The following is a 20053-nucleotide window of genomic DNA, read 5'->3' on the forward strand; positions in this document are numbered from 1 at the left end:
GGCACGAACCCGTGTCCCCTGCATCGGCAGGCAGTCTCTCAGCCACTGCGCCACCAGGGAAGCCCCTCACACTCTTTTTTAATGTTAGGTTTTTTCATCTTAATGTTAAAAGATTCTCCCATCAGTTTTATAGTTGCTTTTCATGTATACTCCTATTTTCCATACTCCACCCCACCTCTCGCCAGCACTGGTGAGAAGAGGAAGAGTGAAAGGGTTAGAATCTTAAATTCAATGAGTTTTGGTACTTGACAATGATAACAAAAAGTATGCAAAGACTGATTGGCTGAGACGAATGTGTTAAAAGCAGTATTTATGTGAGGGGTATCCGGGGAGCTGAGTGGCTATCTCACCCTACCAGATTCCCACGTTGTTCTTGTTTTCTGTGATCTAAAATATTAGAGTCACCTTTGCCTGTCCTTAACCCACTAAATCTATTCTGTCTCCCCCTTTCACTACCCCAGGAAAAAAGAGGAAGATTTACAGACCTATTGGATGCTAAATATTTATGGACCACATTACAGATCTGGGTCATATGGTAAGAATGGTATTATTTCAAAGCTAGGTTTAAATAAACAAGCATTTCAGTGGGAGAAAGCCCACTGAAGTAAATCCCTTCTGAGTGCTCTGGGGAGAAAACACAAGGCAGAAACCAGCAATGCTTTATCTTTCTGCCACCAACCAAAAAATAGATATAAAATAACAATATAAAAAGAAAGAGAAAGAAAAAATATCCAAATCATCTACAAACAGCTTTTAAGTTTTTCATCTGAGTGTATGAGCTCTGTACTAACCTTTTGCAGCTTGGTCTCTTCCCTCACCACATTCCAGGAACTGATCCTTTGAGGTCACTGATAATCAAATTCAAAGGAATAGACTCAGTGGTCCTCTCTATGCAGCCATGACCTTGAGTAAGCAAAGATTTTCTAAACAGGACGCAAAAAGTGCTAACTCTAAAGGAAAAGATTGATGAGTTTGCCTACATTAAGTTAGGAACTCTGTGTCCTGAGAAATCATGAAGAGCCTGAAAGGTAAGCCACCAACTGAGAGAAGAAATTTCCAATATGTATGTCCAACAAACTATATATACATGTTCTATATATTATTAATATATATTTCTATTATATAATTTTTTTTTCAACAAGAAAAACATACACAACCCAGTAGAGAAATAGGCAAAAGACTTGAACAGGCACTTGACCAAAAATGTGTATCAAATAAACATATGAAAACATGTTCAACCTTAAAGTCACCAGGGAAATGCAAATTAAAACCAAATGAGACACCATTACAAATCCACCCAAATGGCTAAAATTAAAAAGACTGAGGACTTCCCTGGGGGTGCAGTGGTTAAGAATCTGCCTGCCAATGTGGGGGACATGGGTCTTCTCCCTGGTCCGGGAAGATTCCACATGCCGAGGAGCAACTAAGCCCATGCGACACAACTACTGAGCCTGTGCTCTAGAGCCCGCGAGCCACAGCTACTGAGCCTGCATGTGACAACTTCTGAAGTCTACACACCTAGAGCCCGTGTTCTGCAACGAAGAGTAGCCCCCGCTTGCTGCAACTAGGGAAAGCCCGCATGCAGCAACGAAGACCCAACGCAGCCAGAAATAAATTAGAAAAAAAAAAAGTTTGAAAAGATAACCTTAAAAAAAAATAAAAAATGAAATTAAAAAAACTGACCATGTTGGGAAGGATGTAAAGTAACTGGAATTTTCCTGCACTCCTGATTGGCATTCAAATTAGTACAACCACGTTGGAAAACTGTTTAGAGGTTTCTACTACAGTTGGAAGTATGCATAGCCTACGGCTCAACAATTCTACCCCTAGATTTCTACCCAACAGAAATGCATCGTAAAATAAAATAGCATCATATTATTTGTAACAGCTCCAACTACGAACAACCCACATGCCCATCAACAGGTATAATGGATAGATTCTGTTATATTCATAAAATAGAATACTACACAGTAATAAAAAGGAGAAAACTGGCGCTCTGTGCTCAACATGGCTGAACCTTACAAATGTAATAATGAGCAAAGAAAGTCAGACACACAAAATACATATTATGTGGTTCCATTTATATCAAGATTCAAGACAGAAACTGTAGTGTTTGAATTCAGGAGAGTAGGTGTCTATCTGCCTTTCCCAGATATAATCACTAAAAATAGGTTGGCGTCTCCTCTTGAGACTCTTTAATTTTTAAAATGCTCTTAATATTTGGGGAATTCCCCGGTGGACTAGTGGTTGGGACTCAGTGCTTGCACTGCCGTGGCCTGGGTTCAATCCCTGGTTGGGGAACTGAGATCCCGCAAGCTGCGTGGTGTGGCCGAAAAAAATATATACTTCATATTTGGAAATTAAACCAAAAAAATATTAAAGCTACCTTCATAACAAGGAGAGATATTGTGATTATTGTCTTCCTCTTAAATATTTCATTATGAGAATTTATAAACGCACATGAAACCATGATGAACCCTGATTTACTCATTGCTCAGATCTGACAATCACTCATATCTACCCATATTTACTTCAGCTGTTTTTTTCTGTTCTGAAGTATTTTCAAGCAGGCCCTAGACTTCATGCCATTTCATCCCCAGATACTTCATTAAGAGTCTCAGCTACTTGAGGACATTTTCTTAGATGATTCCAATCCTAAAATCACACCAACGAGATTAACAATCGTCACTTCAACATCATCCACTATGCAGATCACATGTGATTTCCCTTGATTGTCCCCATCTGTCTTTTACACGTGACATGTGTCTTTTACAACCATTTATAAAAATGAGAGAGGCATGGGGGGGGGCTTCTGGGAGGCTGATATTCTTTTTCTTTTTTTTTTTGGCCACACAGCTTGTGGGATCTTAGTTCCCTGACCCAGGATCGAACCCGGGCCCTCGGTATTGAAAGCACAGGTCTTAACCACTGGACTGCCAGCGAATTCTCCTGATATCTTTTTCTTGACTTCGATATAGGAACTTTTCTGTATGTTATGTTTATATTTCAATAAAAATATCTATTAAAGAATAGAACAAAAGATAGTATGAAAACATCAAGCAAAAGCAAAAACCTTCCATAGCTTCATGGCGTCCGAAAGGCAGAATTCTAAAGATGATGCCCAAGAGTTCCAACACCTGGGGATTCAATCAAACACTAATTTGGATGTAGATGTGAAGGGACTGTAGATGTAATTAAGGTTATGAGCCTTAAAATAGGGAGAGTATCCTGAATTAGGCAGGTGAGCTCAATATTATTGCTTGAGTCTTTAAAAGTAGAGAAATTTCTCCAGCTGGAATCAGAGATGCAGCAGAAGAGAAAGCGCGAGGTGAGGTCGAAGGAGAGCTTCAGCGCATGAGAAGGACGCGACCTGCTGTTGCTGGCTTCACAGACAAGGAATGAAGGAAGCCTGCAGAAGCTGAAAACCACTGGTCAACAGCCAGCAAGGAAATGGACACGAGTTCTACACCCCCGTGCAGCTGGATTCTGCCAACCGTCTGGGTGAGCTTGGAGATGGATGCTTCCCCAGAAAGTGGAGCAGCCCTGCCTGCACCGTCATTTCTGCCACGTGAGACTCCGCGCAGAGAAGTCAGCCAGAGCTGCTGAACTGCTGACCTCCAGAACTGTGAGATACTCAAGCGCTGTTTGTGCTAACTTGTGGCAGCAGCTGCAGAAAACAAACTGTTGCGGAGTCTAAGCTCCTACTGCTTGCCACATGGCAGGCCAAGAAGAGACAGTGTGTTGGGGTGAGTAATATCGACTTTATTTGGAAAGCCAGCAGACAGAGAAGATGGTGGACTAAACTCTTTTTTTGCAGTACGCTGGCCTCTCACTGTTGTGGCCTCTCCTGTTGTGGAGCACAGGCTCCGGACGTGCAGGCTCAGCGGCCATGGCTCACGGGCCCAGCCGCTCCGCGGCATGTGGGATCTTCCAGGACCGGGGGCACGAACCCGCATCCCCTGCATCAGCAGGCGGACTCCCAACCACTGCGCCACCAGGGAAGCCCTGGACTAAACTCTTAGAGAACCGTCTTAACTTGGAAGAGAATTCAGGCTGCTTTTATGCTAAGGGAAAAGGGGAAGTCGGAGGGTTCAGGATTAAAGGTGGGCTGCAGACTTCCTGGAGCCACCTGGCCTTCAAGGGAAGCATAACATTTCTCTGTTCTGCTTGCTCACAAGGCTGCTGCAAAACTTCGAGTCGTGAGCAATTATTTCTCCTTTACCACACTTATCTCTGCTTATTTGCTAGCTGAAAACGAACTTATCTACAAGTAGTAGCCATAACTAACCCAGGACCACCTGGTATGGGAACTTGCTTCAGGGAACTTAATGAGCTGTTTGGGCACAAGCCACATTTCTCTAATATTAACTCTTTATGGTCAGGGCTACAGTACATAAGCTGTAGAATGAGGGAGACAGTTTCAACGCAGTGTTAGTTCTGTTCTGCCTCTTAAAAAACTTCTTCCTGGCCTGAGCGGTCCTCCCCCATCTAGTTCCATCCTGTTTTTTCTTGCAAATGCATTTCCCACCATACAGCCTCCGCTGAAGGGCACCCCCTAGTATCCCCTTGAAACGTGTCCCCACTTTCCACTCCCCTCCCCTCCCTACACCGTGCCTTCTACCTGAGAAGCTCTCCCCACTTCTCCCCACCTCTCACGGTGCTACACCTCCTTCAGGCCTGGTGACAGCCTTTCCTAATGTCCATCTTTTTTTGCTTCCAGGCTGGGCATCTCTTTTCGCCTACTACGGGGTCATCCTGGCCAGTGCGGAGCTGCTGGAGCGGGACCTGGCCTGTGGCTTGCGGTCGGAGTCTGAGGCAGTGGTGACCGTAGGGGTCTCGGAGGAGAGCCAGAGCCCCTGCCACTGCCAGGTGTTTGCCCCTTCCGACTACCAGACCATGATTATCAGCACCATTGGCGAAATTGCTCGTAAGTATCTCTCTATTGGGTGGCTCTCTGTTTTGGGTGGGGGACGCGCAACTCAGAGTCTCAGAGGAGAGAAGAATGACCTGTCGTACACTTGACTCCTGCCTGGTAGAAATGGACGAGTCCCCACAGCATGCTGAGTTGTCTCCAGTGCGGATCCGTGTGGGGAGAAGTCTGGAGGAGTAGAGCTTTGAATTAGCGCACGTATCAGTTCTAACATGCATTCCCCTACATCGTAACGTCTCTGAAACTGGGATGTGTCTCACAATGGCATGTTAGATTTCAGTTGGAAGCACTGTTTCTGCTTTAATAGACATAAAATAATGGTACTTAAAAATCAATGGCACCTTGAATTTGAAAAACAGTATAAAACATTTAAAATATAGGTCTAGCAAGTTGGCGGTTTACAATAGACCTGCGTGCTGTAATAAGCATCCCGGGTGTAAAATGTCCTTCATATACTCCAGTGCTTGTCGTTCTCGGATCCCCGTGGGAAAAGCATATGGAAGGAGTCATGAAGTCGATGACAGTGTGACTGGGTCTTGGCTGGAATACGCATGACGTTTGGATTAAGTTGCTTCTTTCTGAGATGACAGGGAGGAATCCATGCCATTGTTAATAAATTTCATTTTCTTTCAAGGTTCTGAAAATTGTCTTTGTCATTTTTTCCCTAGTGAATCCTTTAACTATCCTGGGCATTAATTTCCTGGGAAGACGGCTGAGCCTTTCTATTACCGTGGGATGCACAGCTTTGTTCGTCCTTCTCCTCAATATTTGCACTTCAAGGTATTTGCTTTCTGTTTGCTTTAAAGCAATCTAGTTTTGTGCAGTGGTTTTAATATGAGGTCTCCTGACCCATGGCCTTCAGTGGAGGTTAGGGGCAAGTCCCTTTCGCCAAGAGAGTAGAGTACAGGCTGCTTGTTTGACTAGAACGATCAGACAAGCCCCTGGTACCTGCGCCTCCCCTCTTCCCCCTGAGCAGGTCCATCGTCAGCACTCACAGGACATGGGCACCAGCGTGGGAGTATTCAGTTCACGTACCGAGATATTTAGGATCTTTATGTGAAGCTTCCTGGAGAATGGAGACTCTGGTTGTTTACCAAATGCTCTGCACCGTTGTCAAGATAGGGATGTAGACAGCATACCTGTGGTGGGAAAACTCATTGCACTCTGAATTTGTGACCCTAGAGTGGGCCTCATTTATAACATATATGACTTATTCTGCAAACTGTCTGTACCATTTTCCAAGGGTGGTGCAGAGGTGTGCTCGTCTTGGGGGGCTGGGCTGGAATGGCACACTCTGGGGGGACAGGATTGAAGGATTGAGTCCGCTTTTGCTTTCGGGCTGGAATGGCACACTCTGGGGGCACAGGATTGAAGGATTGAGTCCGCTTTTGCTTTCGGGCTGGAATGGCACACTCTGGGGGGACAGGATTGAAGGATTGAGTCCGGCTTTTGCTTTCGGACCCCACAGTCAGGCCAGCTGAGGAGCAGCCCCTTCCTCAGGACCTGGTCTTCAGAGATGTGTGTTGGCATCTGTAATGTCCTGGGATCGGGGCCCCGGAAGGCCCTCTGTGTCGCCTGTGGTAACGTCTCGCTCTGGTTCCCTAGTGCCGGTCTCATCGGCTTCCTCTTCATGCTGAGGGCTTTGGTGGCGTCCAACTTCAACACCATCTATATTTACACTGCTGAGGTTAGTTTTGGGGAAGGGGTTGGTTCCATCAAGGTGTGCGAGGTGAGCCACTTAGAGCAGGTGTTTGTCTATAGGTCACGCATCCCTGGCTTCTGTTGACTTTTGATGATTTTCTAAAAACATCCTATTAAAATGACACCAGAAGGTTTATTTGATGGGGCCTTTCTCCTGCCCCAGGGGGTCTAGTGAAAGCCAGTCTCTGAGAAGAAAGATAGGACCTTCTCCCTTTCTCACTAAACTGCATCCATGTAAAAAACAACTCTTGCCCTCATACCATGCTTCCCGAAGAAATAGGGATAGGGCCCCGTACCTGCATGTTGCTGATAAAATGCAAAACACCCTATTTCTCCCTTTTTAAAATTAGAATGTATTTTTCGCCTTTATTCTTTTGAAAGATCACATCCCACTCTGTCTGTTGTTTGTTGTAGGTAGCTTAAATTCAAATAGAATAGTAATTTATTCTTAATTTATTGAATTACTATATCTACTTAATACATCACTTGTGAGGAGCTTCTCAGAAACCACCACTTTAAAGAGCAAATACTCCTAGAAATAAGCAATATCTGAGTAGGAAACTTAGTATTTTAACTGGTTTTGCCTTTCATTGAGCTGGAGAAAGTGGTGCTATAGGGACTGCTATAGCTGCATTCATCTTCATCTTGGGAAACGTAGAAGTCTGTTTAGAATACAGATGACATATCAAAACCACAGAGAAAAAGATTCTTTTCCCCTCACATAGATAAAAATAGGAAATTATGACACATTTGACATATATGTAGTATTTCATTTAGTTCCATTAACAATCTTCTAAAATTATTGTGAATTTGTGAACTTAAAAGTCTATGTGTATCGTGGTGTGCCTCTAAAATTATATTTGAAATATTCAATTTAACATTTTGGGATGTGTTCATTTAAAGGGTCATTCCTAAGTATTTTTTCCCTGATACTTATTGCTTAAAAAAAAAAAAAAAAAGATGTGTACCTGAAGTTGCTTGTCCTCTGTTATTTCATCTCCTAGAATTGTCAAAAATGAACAAAAAAAATTGATATTCGAGCAGAGATCATCTGTATGTATCTGAATCCATTGTTTTCAATAGCCACTAGCCTCATTTTCTAGAAAAAGAAAAAGTTTCTGTGAAAAGGCACTCCACCCCCAGACATTCTTATAAATATAGCAGTGCCCCCCAGGGCAGGAAAGCGTCTTGTTTTTTGCGTTTGACAGATGGTGGCTAACATGATGTGGCCAAGTAAAGAGGCCACGTGCTTTGCTTCAGTGAATTGATGAAAACTGATCAGTATTTATAGCGTTAAGAGAAAAATTTCTAAAATTAAAAGAAGCATTCTTTCATATATTCTCCCTGAAATCTTCTTTATTAAATACTATTTGCTTATTTATTAAGAACTCTGAATCAGTGAAGTACAGATTAATGAGGTTTTACTATAAATGCAAGAAAGTTGCAGCAAGAAAGTAGACTGCACCATAAGATCTTACAACACAAACATGGTGAATGGTGTAGCATGTATGTGGCACTCCCGTCAGTTCTTTTCACTGTATCTGTATTAAAGGTTTGGTTGGATTGTTATTACTTGGGGAGTATTTTCTTTCCATTCGGTAGAACCACCTTTATATGTTTATAGCTCTAAAGTGGCAATCTTCTGTCTGACTGCAAGTACCTTTCTAAAATTACGTTTGGAGTATTAAACACCTATTTTGGAATTTGCTCACTTAAAGGATAATTTCTAAGTGTTTATTTTCTGATATTGTTAAAATTCAAATTTGTGTACCTGAGAAAATGAACATCTTCTATATCCTGTATATCCATATAGAATATTTGGCCTTTTATATATACCAAAGCCTGACCTGTGGAGGGAAGGGCAGAGGACTTGGGAGAGAGGGGTTTAAGCTAACTTCTCCACTCCAGGTCTACCCCACAACGATGCGCTCTTTGGGGATGGGGACCAGTGGCCCCCCGTGTCGCATTGGTGCGATGGTGGCGCCATTTATATCCCAGGTACAGCCCAGGGGTCTCTGTAGGGAGGATATGTCTAAAGGAGGTGGGGGGACCTGGCTCCCTTCAGGTTAAGGGTTTAACCAAGGATTTGTTTACTTGAGTTTCCTTGAGGTGTTGTTTTCCCATTGTCTGGTTAATTTGGCTGGGAAAAGAGGCGAAATTGATGCTTCCAGTCTTCCAGTCAGTAGCATGTATTGCATTGCATGCAGGGTTTAGATTTTGCTGGACATTGTTGGGAGAGGATGCAAAAGACATGGACGACACAAGGAGCTGGGGCAGCTGCACGACAGTGAGCTCCAACCCTGACACTGTCAAGGGTGCAATCGAAAAACAGCCCAGAAGTGCAGGGAGGCTGCACCAGGGTGCAAGGATGTGGCCCTGGACAGGTTAAGTCCAGCATTTAGACGAACCAGGCACAGGCTGGGAGAAAATCCAGGGGTGATCTGGACCGTTGGATGGGCCCTGTTTCAGGAGAGAAACAGAGGCAGATATGGTGCCCCACATGGTCATGGTTCCTCAGAGGGCCAAACAGCTTGCCCCTCTGCTCTGCTCTTTCTCTTTTGGCCACGAGAAATGGAAATCCCCCTGAGCTGGCTGCAGCCAAAGACAAGAGTGAGGCTGGGCCCTGGGTGGGCCTGATCCAGGCAGTGAGGGCTGTCAGGGACCCAGGCTCTGTCCTCCTCACATCTATCTGGGGCCCAGGGTCACTGAGCATTCAGGCTGTACTCCCTTAAGACCAGTGTGCTATGCTTGTCCACGGACATGGCCGCCCCGCAAATCCCAAACATCTATCCTTAGTTCCAGGCACCAGAAGACACCAGAGTACTCTCTGCACCCCAGAAGGGTGCTCTCTCTGGCATCTCACTGGTCAGGCCTGGTCAGTTGTTCATAGTTGAGCTAAATCAGTTGTGGCCAAGAGTCAGGCTTATGGATGAATGCAACCTGGGAGGGGCAGTTTTCAGAGAAAGGGGGTTGACATGGGCTAAACAGACTGTAACGTGTATTTCTTATAATTTAATGGGATTTTGCTACCACCCTTATTAAAACTATTTTGGGAATATTTTGCCTACTTAATTAAAAATGAGGGCAGTTTTGGTCTTGCAGTTGTGCTTTTCACAGTTCTTTTGCACTTATTATTTCAGCATGTTCAGAAAAGAACATAATGCTGAAAGGCAGCAGTAAAATATTGATCCTATTTCTGGATGGTCAGACCGAGGTAGAGTTTATTCTCCAAGCTTTAATCAGGAATAGTCTCTTGGTTCTCAACCACTTGGAACATTTTCTCTGGGTATTTGTGGGCATTTATCTTTGAGGCCACCCTGCTTTCGGTGACTTTGTGGACCAGGAAATATCTCAACTAGGACCAGGTCTCCTGGGGCATAGGGCTTTGTTCTGCTTAGCGTCCTTCTCGGGGAGTTCTCAGCTCTTCACAGTGACGTCACCCAACTTTCTATGCCCCCCTCATCTGTAAAATGAAGATAAACAGTAACACCCACTACGTAGGTTTCTTCTCAGTATTACGTGAGATTAATACATACAAAGCACTGAGCCCAACATTTGACACATAGGAAGCCCTCAATAAATGTTAGCTAATAACCATAACGGTGGTCAACAGCATCGAGGCCAAATGCTAAATATTCAGATAAGAGTATTTCTGTTACTGAGAAATATTTAAGCCCAGTTGAGTGATTTCAATCACTATGCAATTGGAATGTTTTGCTTTCCTCACCAGGTTTAGGATGGGAAGTTAGAATCTGGGAAGCTTTGTGTTTGCTCGTAGAATATTTGCCTGGGTTTGGAGTGGGGCCGGCTGCTCCAGGTAGACAGGAGAGCTTGGTGACACTCTCGTGAGCTCATCAGTCAGTGTACCCTTGGACGCGGTTCTCAAGCTTCAGTGCATATCAGAGTTACTAGGGTAACTTGATACCGTGAAGATTCCTGGACTTCACCCAGAGATTCTGATTCTGTATATGGGACCATCACCCACAGTTTTAGCAGGAATCCAGAGTGAATCTGGTGCTATTGGTCTGGGGACCAATGAGAGGTGTGGCCATCAGCAAGGAAATTGACTTTACTTTCACTTAATTCTTCTTCTTCCTCCTCTTCCTTCCCTTCCCACTCCCCTTCCCTTTCTCCTCCTCTTTCTTTTGTCCTTCATTTAGGAACTTATTTTGGTGACTCATTCGACAAGTTGTTTTCAGGGTAATTCTCTACAAACCGCCTTTTTCATAGTTTGGCAGTTAGAATGCCAGAAAGGACTCCATAAGCTACCATCTATATCTGATAGAGTAGAAGCAAGACTTTATAAGGGAATTCCTCACTTCCACTGCAGGGGCTGGGGGTTTGATCCCTGCATGCCGCGAGGCACGGCCAAAAAAAAAAAGAATTTATCCCAGTTCAACTTTCAACCAGCATTTATTGCACGCTTACTCTGTGCCTGACATTGTTCTCTTTATTTATAGCAGTAAATAAGCCAGACCAGGGTCCAGTGGTGTGCTGCAACTGGCCTGCACTGGCTTGTGAAAACTGATTGTTAAATTTTCAGGAAATTACTTTGCAAGCCAGTTGATGTCACGTTGTAGCTTGAAATTAGCACGGTGGTGATTTTTATCCCATGGCCACAGGCAAATGCTACCATCAGGACTGTTTCTGGAAAGCCTGTTAAACATTTCGCAACACACCACCACAAGATTCCTGCTCTCAAGAGGCTTACTTTCAAGTTGGGTGCTTTACAAACATGCACAAAATTAAGATGATTCAAATTAATTATTTGCGTATCTTAATTATGTGCATATCTGTAAAGCACTCAACTTGAAAGTATGTTGGGAGGCAACGATAATGAGTGAAAGGGATGACAGGCCTTCCCCCACCCCCTCTTTTGGCTCAAAATTCCTTTACTGAAGGATAAATTGAATTAAAATCCATACGTTCCATGAGGGACAGGCCTTTTTAAAAGACAAGGCTTCATATAGCCAATATTTTAGAGTAACTATAAATGGAGAATAGCCTTTAAAAATTGTGAATCGCTGTATTGTACACCTGTCTGTAACTTACGTAATAAAGTACATCAACTGTACTTCAGCTTAAAAAAATTATAAAAAGAGGCAAGGTGACTTTGGAGTTGAGACCTGAAGTATAAGAAGCTGACAACTTGTAAAGGGTAACAGCATTTCAGGTGGGATGACATCTGGTGCAAAGTCCTGGGGATGGGAAGAGCTTGGTGTCTTCTCGGAATAGAAGCTATCTGTGATGAGCAAAGTGCAGAGAAGTACAGGGAGAGAGTGTGCCTTGCAGGCATACTTTGGATTTTTTTTCTTAGGAGGAGTGGGAAGTAATTGAAGGGTTTTAAGCAGCATCATGATCAGTTTTGCAATTTACAAAGAGCACTGTGGTTGCTGAAGAGTGAACTGGCAGGGGATTGGGAGAGGGCAAGGGGGGAACAAGCTTATCATAAGACTCTAATTTCACATCACCATGTGCTCAAATGAAAAGGGAGATTTCAGAATTCTGGAAAACCATTTCTCTTATAGAGGGAAATACTACATAAAAAATTTTAGTTTCTGCCCAGGAAAAAAAAAATACTAGACAAGGATGAAAGACAAACCTTTACTTTTCAAGGGTTTCAAAAAACCCTAATTGAATTGTCACAGCTGAGCGATGATTTTGTTGTCCTGTTGAATGCCTGACCTTCCTCAGAAGCATGGAAACAATGAATCAACGCATAAGATGATACACAGAACTTCACCAGTTAATGGGAATAAAAAATCTATCCATTTCGTAGTTTCATTAGTGATTTCTAGTAAGCAGTAAACTTACTGAGAAACTATGTTGTCCAAGATAAAGTCAGACACTAAAGTGGTAGGGACAGATTTTTGATTAGTAATTATTGCAGTAGGGAAAAAAGAGTCCAGTGTGAACTGAATTCAACTTTGATTTGTACGGAGGTGACTGGGCTTTTTAAAGGGAGAAGAGGGAGTAGGACAAGGAAGGTCTCAACAGAGGCAGGGAAGTGAAAATCGGCAAAAAGTGGTAAGAGGGGTTGGTCCACGTGAAACCCAGACAGGAGCCCTATCTCCAGGTATCGATCGGAACAAACAGTAAATTTTTTGGAAGCCTTGAGTATGTTCAGGTAGGCACTTTTAAGAGAGCTAGGGTCATCCAAGAGGTGTGGCTTTGAGCTGTTAGAAACTGTTAGTCTTTGTTCAAATCTTTATATACCAAGATTGAGGCTTAGGTGAGAAGCAGCTTAGAAAAGCCTGGCTAGGGTTTGGTCAAGGAGAAAGTTTTTCTCAATGTCAAGTGTGGTTCATAAATACATTTGTGTTTATTGTATTTTCAGTGATTTAAGAGATTTCCAAAGGCAATTTTGACCACGTGATTTTTTCTTCTTCCACACTGAAAACACAAAAATTAAAAACTTAGAAATAAAATTTTACTACCCTAATATTTTACTGGAGATAACAAATATAAATATTTTAATGAAGCCCTTGCAATATATCTAAGCATATGTACATATAAATATGCATATACATTTTACTCAAATATGATCATAGTTATATACTTTTTATTTTCTTAATAGATTTAAAATACTTTATTGGAATTCAATTGTTAGCATGATATTTATGGTAACATTATTCATAGGGTGATTCTTTCCACTTTAATGAGGTCTATTTTTATTTTTATTAATTTTTAAATTTTACTGAAGTATAGTTGATTTACAATGTTGTTAGTTTCAGGTGTACAGCAAAGTGATTCAGTTATACATATACTCATTCTTTTCCAGATTCTTTTCCCATATAGGTTGTTATAGAATACTGAGTAGATTTCCCTGTGCTATACAGTAGGTCCTTATTGGTTATCTATTTTATATATAGTAGTGTGTTTATGTTAATCCCAAGCTCCTAATTTATCCCTTCCCCGTTTCCCCTTTGGTAACCATAAGTTTGTTTTCAAAATCTGTGAGTCTGTTTTGTAAATAACTTCATTTGTATCATTTTTAAAAATTAGATTCCACATACGAGTAATATCATATGACACTTGTCTTTCTCTGTCTGAATTACTTCACTTAGTATGATAATCGTTAGGTCCATCCACGTTGCTGCATATGGCATTATTTCGTTCTCTTTTATGGTTGAGTAATATTCCATTGTATATATGTACCACATCTTCTTTATCCATTCCTCTGCCTATGGACATTTAGGTTGCTTTTATGTCTTGGCTATTGTAAAAAGTTCTGCAATGGACATTGGGGTGCAAGTATCTTTTCTTTTTTAAAAAAATTAGTTAATTGATTTTTGGCTGAGTTGTATCTTTGTTGCTGCGTGCGGGCTTTCTCTAGTTGCAGCGAGTGGGGGCTACTCTTCGTTGTGGTGGCAGGCTTCTCATTGCGGTGGCTTCTCTTGTGGCAGAGCATGAGCTCTAGGTGTCCAGGCTTCAGTAGTTGTGGTTCACGGGCTCTAGAGCGCAGGCTCAGTAGTTGTGGCGCACAGGCTTAGTTGCTCTGTGGCATGTGGGATCTTCCCGGGCCAGGGCTCAAACCCGTGTCCCCTGCATTGGCAGGCGGATTCTTAACCACTGTGCCACCAGGGAAGCCCCAGGGTTGCATATATCTTTTTGAATTATGGTTTTATCTGGATACATGCCCAGGAGTGGGATTGCTGGATCATATGGTAGTTCTGTTTTTCGTTTTTAAGGAACCTCCATACTGTTCTCCATAGTGGTTATACCAATTTATTTATTTTTATTTTTTTAATTGAAGTATAGTTGATTTAGTGTTGTGTTAATTACTGCTGTACAGCAAGTGACTCAGTTATACATATGTATACATTCTTTTCCATATTCTTTGCCATTATGCTTTATCACAGGATATTGAATATGGTTCCCTGTGCTATACAGTAGGACCTCATTGTTTATCCATTCTATATATACAAGTTTGCAGTTGCTAATCCCAAACTCCCAATCCATCCCTCTCCCACCCCCTCCCTCTAGGCAACCACCAGTCTGTTCTCTATGTCCCTGATTCTGTTTCTGCTTCATAGATAGGTTCATTTGTGTCATATTTTAGATTCCACATATAAGTGATATCATATGATATTTGTCTTTCTCTTTCTGACTTCACTTAGTATGATAATCTCTAGTTGCATCCATGTTGCTGCAAATGGCATCACTTCATTCTTTTTTATGGCTGAGTAGTATTCCGTTGTATATAGGTACCACATCTTCTTTATCCATTCGTCTGTTGCTGGTCATTTAGGTTGTTTCCATGTCTTGCCTATTGTGAACAGTGCTGCTATGAACATAGGGGTGAATGTATCTTTTTGAATTATAGTTTTGCCTTGATATATGCCTGGGAGTGAGATTGCTAGATTATACGGTAATTCTATTTTTAGTTTATTGAGGAACCTCCATACTGTTTTCCACAGTGGCTGCACCAATCTACATTCCCACCAACAGTGCAGGAGTGTTCCCTTTTTCTCCACACCTCCTCGATCATTTATTGTTTGTAGACTTTTTGATGATGGCCATTCTGACCAGTATGAGGTGATGCCTCATTGTAGTTTTGATTTGTATTTTTCTAATAATTAGTGATGTTGAGCATCTTTACATGTGCTTTTTGGCCATCTGGCCGTCTTCTTTTTTTTTGCGGTACGCGGGCCTCTCACTGCTGTGGCCTCTCCCGTTGCGGAGCACAGGCTCCGGATGCGCAGGCTCAGCGGCCATGGCTCACGTGCCCAGCCGCTCCGCGGCATGTGGGATCTTCCCGGGCCGGGGCACAAACCCGTGTCCCCCGCATCGGCAGGCAGACTCTCAACCACTACGCCACCAGAGAAGCCCCTGGCTGTCTTCTTTGGAGAAATTTCTGTTTAAATCTTCTGCCTGGGACTTCCCTGGCGGTACAGTGGTTAGGACTCTGCATTTCCAGTGCGGGGGGCACGGGTTCAATCCCTGGTTGGGGAACTAAGATCCTGTGTGCAGCGCAGTGCGGCACCTCCACCACCACGAGATCTGCTGCCCATTTTTCGATTGGGTTGTTTTCTTGACATAGGGCTGCATGAGCTGTTTGTACGTTTTGGAGGTTAATCCCTTGTTGGTTGCTTTGTTGGCACATTATTTTCTCCCATTCTGTGGGTTATCTTTTTGTTTATGGTTTCCTTTGCTGTGCAAAAGCTTTTAAGTTTCATTAGGTCCCATTTGTTTATTTTTGTTTTTATTTCATTACTTTAGGAGGTGGATCAAAAAAGTTATTGCTGCAATTTATGTCAAAGAGTGTTCTGCCTATGTTTTCATCTAAGAGGTTTATAGTGTCCGCCCTTACATTTAGGTCTTTGATCCATTTTGGTGTATTTTGGCATATGGTGTTAGAGAATGTTCTTTTTTTTTTTCTTTTTTAAATTATTTATTTATTTTAACATCTTTATTGGAGTATAATTGCTTTACAATGGTCTGTTAGTTTCTGCTTTATAACAAAGTGAATCAGCTATACATATACATATACATATATCCCCATAGCTCTTCCCTCTTGCATCTCCTACCTTCCCACCCTCCTTTTTAAATTTAAAAAATTTTTAAATTTTTGGCTGCATTGGGTCTTCATTGCCATGTGAGCTTTCTCTAGTTGTGGCGAAGGGGGGCTACTCTTCATTGTGAGCAAGGGCTCTAGGTGCATGGGCTTCAGTAGTTGTGGCTCAAGGGCTCTAGACTCAGGCTTAGTAGTTGTGGTGCACGGGCTTAGTTGCTCTGCCTCATGTGGGATCTTTCCAGACCAGGGCTCAAACCCATATCCCCTGCATTGGCAGGCAGATTCTCAACCACTGTGCCACCAGGGAAGTCCCATTAGAGAATGTTCTAATTTCATTCTTTTACATGTAGCTGTCCAGTTTTCCCAGCACCACTTATTGAAGAGACTGTCTTTTCTCCATTGTATATTCTTGCCTCCTTTGTCATAGATTAATTGACCATAGATGCATGGATTTATTACTGGGCTTTCTATCCTGTTCCACTGATTTATATTTCTGTTTTTGTGCCAGTACCATACTTTTTTGATGACTGTCGCTTTGTAGTATAGTCTGAAGTCAGGAAGCCTGATTCCTCCAGCCTTGTTTTTCTTTCTCAAGATTGCTTTGGCTATTTGGGATCTTTTGTGTTTCCATACAAATTTACAATTCCATTGTTCTTGTTCTGTGAAAAATGCCATTGGTAATTTGATAGGGATTGCATTGAATCTGTAGATTGCCTTAGGTAGTATAGCCATTTGACAATATTAATTTTTCCAACCCAAAAACATGGTATATCTTTCTATCTGTGTCATCTTTGATCTCTTTCATCAGAGTCCTATAGTTTTCAGAGTACAGGTATTTTGCCTCCTTAGGTAGGTTTATTCCTAGGTATTTTATTATTTTTGATGCAGTGGTAAATGGGATTATTTCCTTAATTTCTCTTTCTGCTCTTTCATTATTAGTGTATACAAATGCAGGAGATTTCTATGTATTAATTTTGGTTTTTTGTTTCATTTATATTTATTTTTGGCTGTGTTGGGTCTTTGTTTCTGTGCGAGGGCTTTCTCTAGTTGCGGCGAGTGGGGGCCACTCTTCATCGCGGTGCGTGGGCCTCTCACTGTCGTGGTCTCTCTTCTTGCAGAGCACAGGCTTCAGACACGCAGGCTTAGTAGTTGTGGCTCATGGGCCCAGTCGCTCCGCAGCATGTGGGATCTTCCCAGACCAGGGGTCGAACCCGTGTCCCCTGCATTAGCAGGCAGATTCTCAACCACTGCGCCACCAGGGAAGCCCTGTGTATTAATTTTGTATCCTGCAACTTTACCAAATTCATTTATGAGCTCTAGTAGTTTTCTGGTAGCATCTTTAGGATTTTCTATATATAGTATCATGTCATCTGCAAACAATGACAGTTTTACTTCTTTTCCAATTTGGATTCCTTTTATTTCTTTTTTATTCTCTGATTGCTGTGGCTAGGACTTCCAAAACTATGTTGAATAAAAGTGGTGAGAGTGGACATCCTTGTCTTGTTCCAGATATTAGAGGGAATGCTTTCAGTTTTTCACTGTTGAGAATGATGTTAGCTGTGGGTTTGTCATATATGGCCTTTAGTGTGTTAAGGTAAGTTCCCTCTATGCTCACTTTCTGGAGAGTTTTTTTTTTATCATAAATGGGTGTTGAATTTTGTCAAAAGCTTTTTCTGCATCTATTAAGATGACCATAGTTTTTATTCTTCAGTTTGTTAATATGGTGTATCACACTGATTGATTTGTGTATATTGAAGAATGCTTGCATCTCTGGGATAAATTCCACTTGATCATGGTGTATGATGCTTTTAATGTATTTTTGGATTCAGTTTGCTAGTATTTTGTTGAGTATCTTTGTGTCTGTGTTCATCAGTGATTCTGGCATGCAATTTTCTTTTTTTGTAGTATCTTTGTCTGGTTTTGGTATCAGGGTGATGGTGGCCTCATAGAATGAGTTTGGGAGTGTTGCTCCCTTTGGAATTCTTGGAAGAGTTTCAGAAGCATGGGTGTTAGCTCTTCTCTAAATGTTGGATAGAATTCACCTGTGAAGCCATCTGGTCCTGGACTTTTGTTTGTTGGAAGTTTTTAAATGACAGTTTCAATTTCACTACTTGTGATTGATCTGTTCATATTTTCTATTTCTTCCTGGTTCAGTCTTCAAGGTTCTACATTTCTAAGAACTTATCCATTTCTTCTAGGTTGTCCATTTTATTGGCATACAGTTGCTTGCTGTAGTCTCTTATGATCCTTTGTATTTCTGTGGTGTCAGTTGTAACTTCTGTTTCATTTCTAATTTTATTGATTTGAGTCCTCTCCCTGTCTTTCTTGATGAGTCTGGCTAAAAGTTTATCAATTTTGTTTATCTTTTCAAAGGACCAGCTTTTATTATTTATTTATTTATTTAAAAAATTTTCTGTATGTATTTAATCTCCAGTCTCGTTCAACTGCTACACAGTCTTTGTCACACATTTAACAGATATTTATTGAGTTTCTACTATGTACCAGACTATGTGCTAGAAGAATTCAGATACATTGATTTGATTGATTGGATTTCAAAAAGCTTAGAGTACAGTGGGCATCCAAAGGTTTGATATACATAAAACTTCTTAATAAGGCACCATCATTCTACAATTTTTTCTCAGTTTCTAAATTTAGAGTCTTTTTAATACTTGGGGAATGACCTAATTAACCAATAGCACTATGATGCTGAAAGCACTTACATTATAAAAAATATACATGATTATTCTGTAATTTATTATAAGGCAAATATGCAGAGCATTTGCTTAATTATTATTTTAATAGAGTACTTTGTCCATTTAGGGAGTTAAATTTAAAGTATCATGATAAAATCATAATAATTATGACATTTAGGTAACCTCACCTAAACCTATAACTTCAAATAAAATCAGTGACTCCCAAATGTGTATTTTTGGCCAACAGCTTGCTTTTGAGTTTCAGAAACTTGAAACCAATGCCCTGCTATACATTTCTACCTAAGTATCCCTCAAGTACTTCAAATTCAAAAGGTTCATATATAAACACAATATTTTCTCTTACAGAGCTGCTTTACCCTCAGTATGTTTTAGATTAGTTATTCATCCCAGTCCCAAGAGTTAACCTAATCCCCTGCTTCATATTTTTTTTCACACACACACACTGTATTTTATTTTTACAGGAGATAAATAAACTGACACCAAGCATTGTAAATGGATGACCACAACAAAAGCAACAGTGATTGCAATTACCAAACACGAAACACACTCATACTATGTCATAATATTGACATTCAGTCCAGGAATCCTCCACTGTAACAGCTCCTTTACTTTGCAGTGAAAAGTGCTTTGTATATTTTTTGCCTCTGAGTCCTTGTGGGATTTTTTTTTTATTCAAACAGAAAGTCACAAAAATTATAATTCTCATCAGTTCACTCAGTCCCATGTATTAATTTTTTTCATCTTGATCTCTTGTTAGCGCTTTTATGAATTCATCAGTTTTCCATTAGAGTTCTGAAAATGCTTATCCATTCAGTTCAGCAGTATAGTCAGTTACCAGAAACCTGTACTTGTCAGAGTCTTTTCCATGAATTCCTTGAAGGTGAAACCCTTTTATAGGAACATTTTTGCAAAAGCATCAGAGTACACCCAGAACTGTCTGTAAATGACAAGACTTAAAAATGACCATGGGGGGCTTCTCTGGTGGCGTAGTGGTTGAGAGTCCGCCTGCCGATGCAGGGGACACGGGTTCGTGTCCCGGTCCGGGAGGATCCCACATGCTGTGGAGCGGCTGGGCCCGGAGCCACGTGAGCCATGGCCGCCGAGCCTACGCGTCCGGAGCCTGTGCTCCGCAACGGGAGGGGCCAGAACAGTGAGAGGCCCACGTACTGAAAAAAAAAAAAAAAAAAAAAA

At 41.6% G+C, this 20053-nt stretch overlaps 1 pseudogene; it reads left to right on the top strand.

Annotated features, from left to right (window-relative positions):
- Positions 1-461: 461 nt before the first annotated feature.
- Positions 462-20053, top strand: part of LOC112397458 (putative transporter SVOPL) — a 55396-nt pseudogene continuing 35804 nt past the window's right edge.

This window comes from Neophocaena asiaeorientalis, unplaced genomic scaffold, assembly GCF_003031525.2.
Source record: "Neophocaena asiaeorientalis asiaeorientalis breed wild unplaced genomic scaffold, Neophocaena_asiaeorientalis_V1.1 scaffold692, whole genome shotgun sequence".
NCBI lineage: Eukaryota > Metazoa > Chordata > Mammalia > Artiodactyla > Phocoenidae > Neophocaena > Neophocaena asiaeorientalis.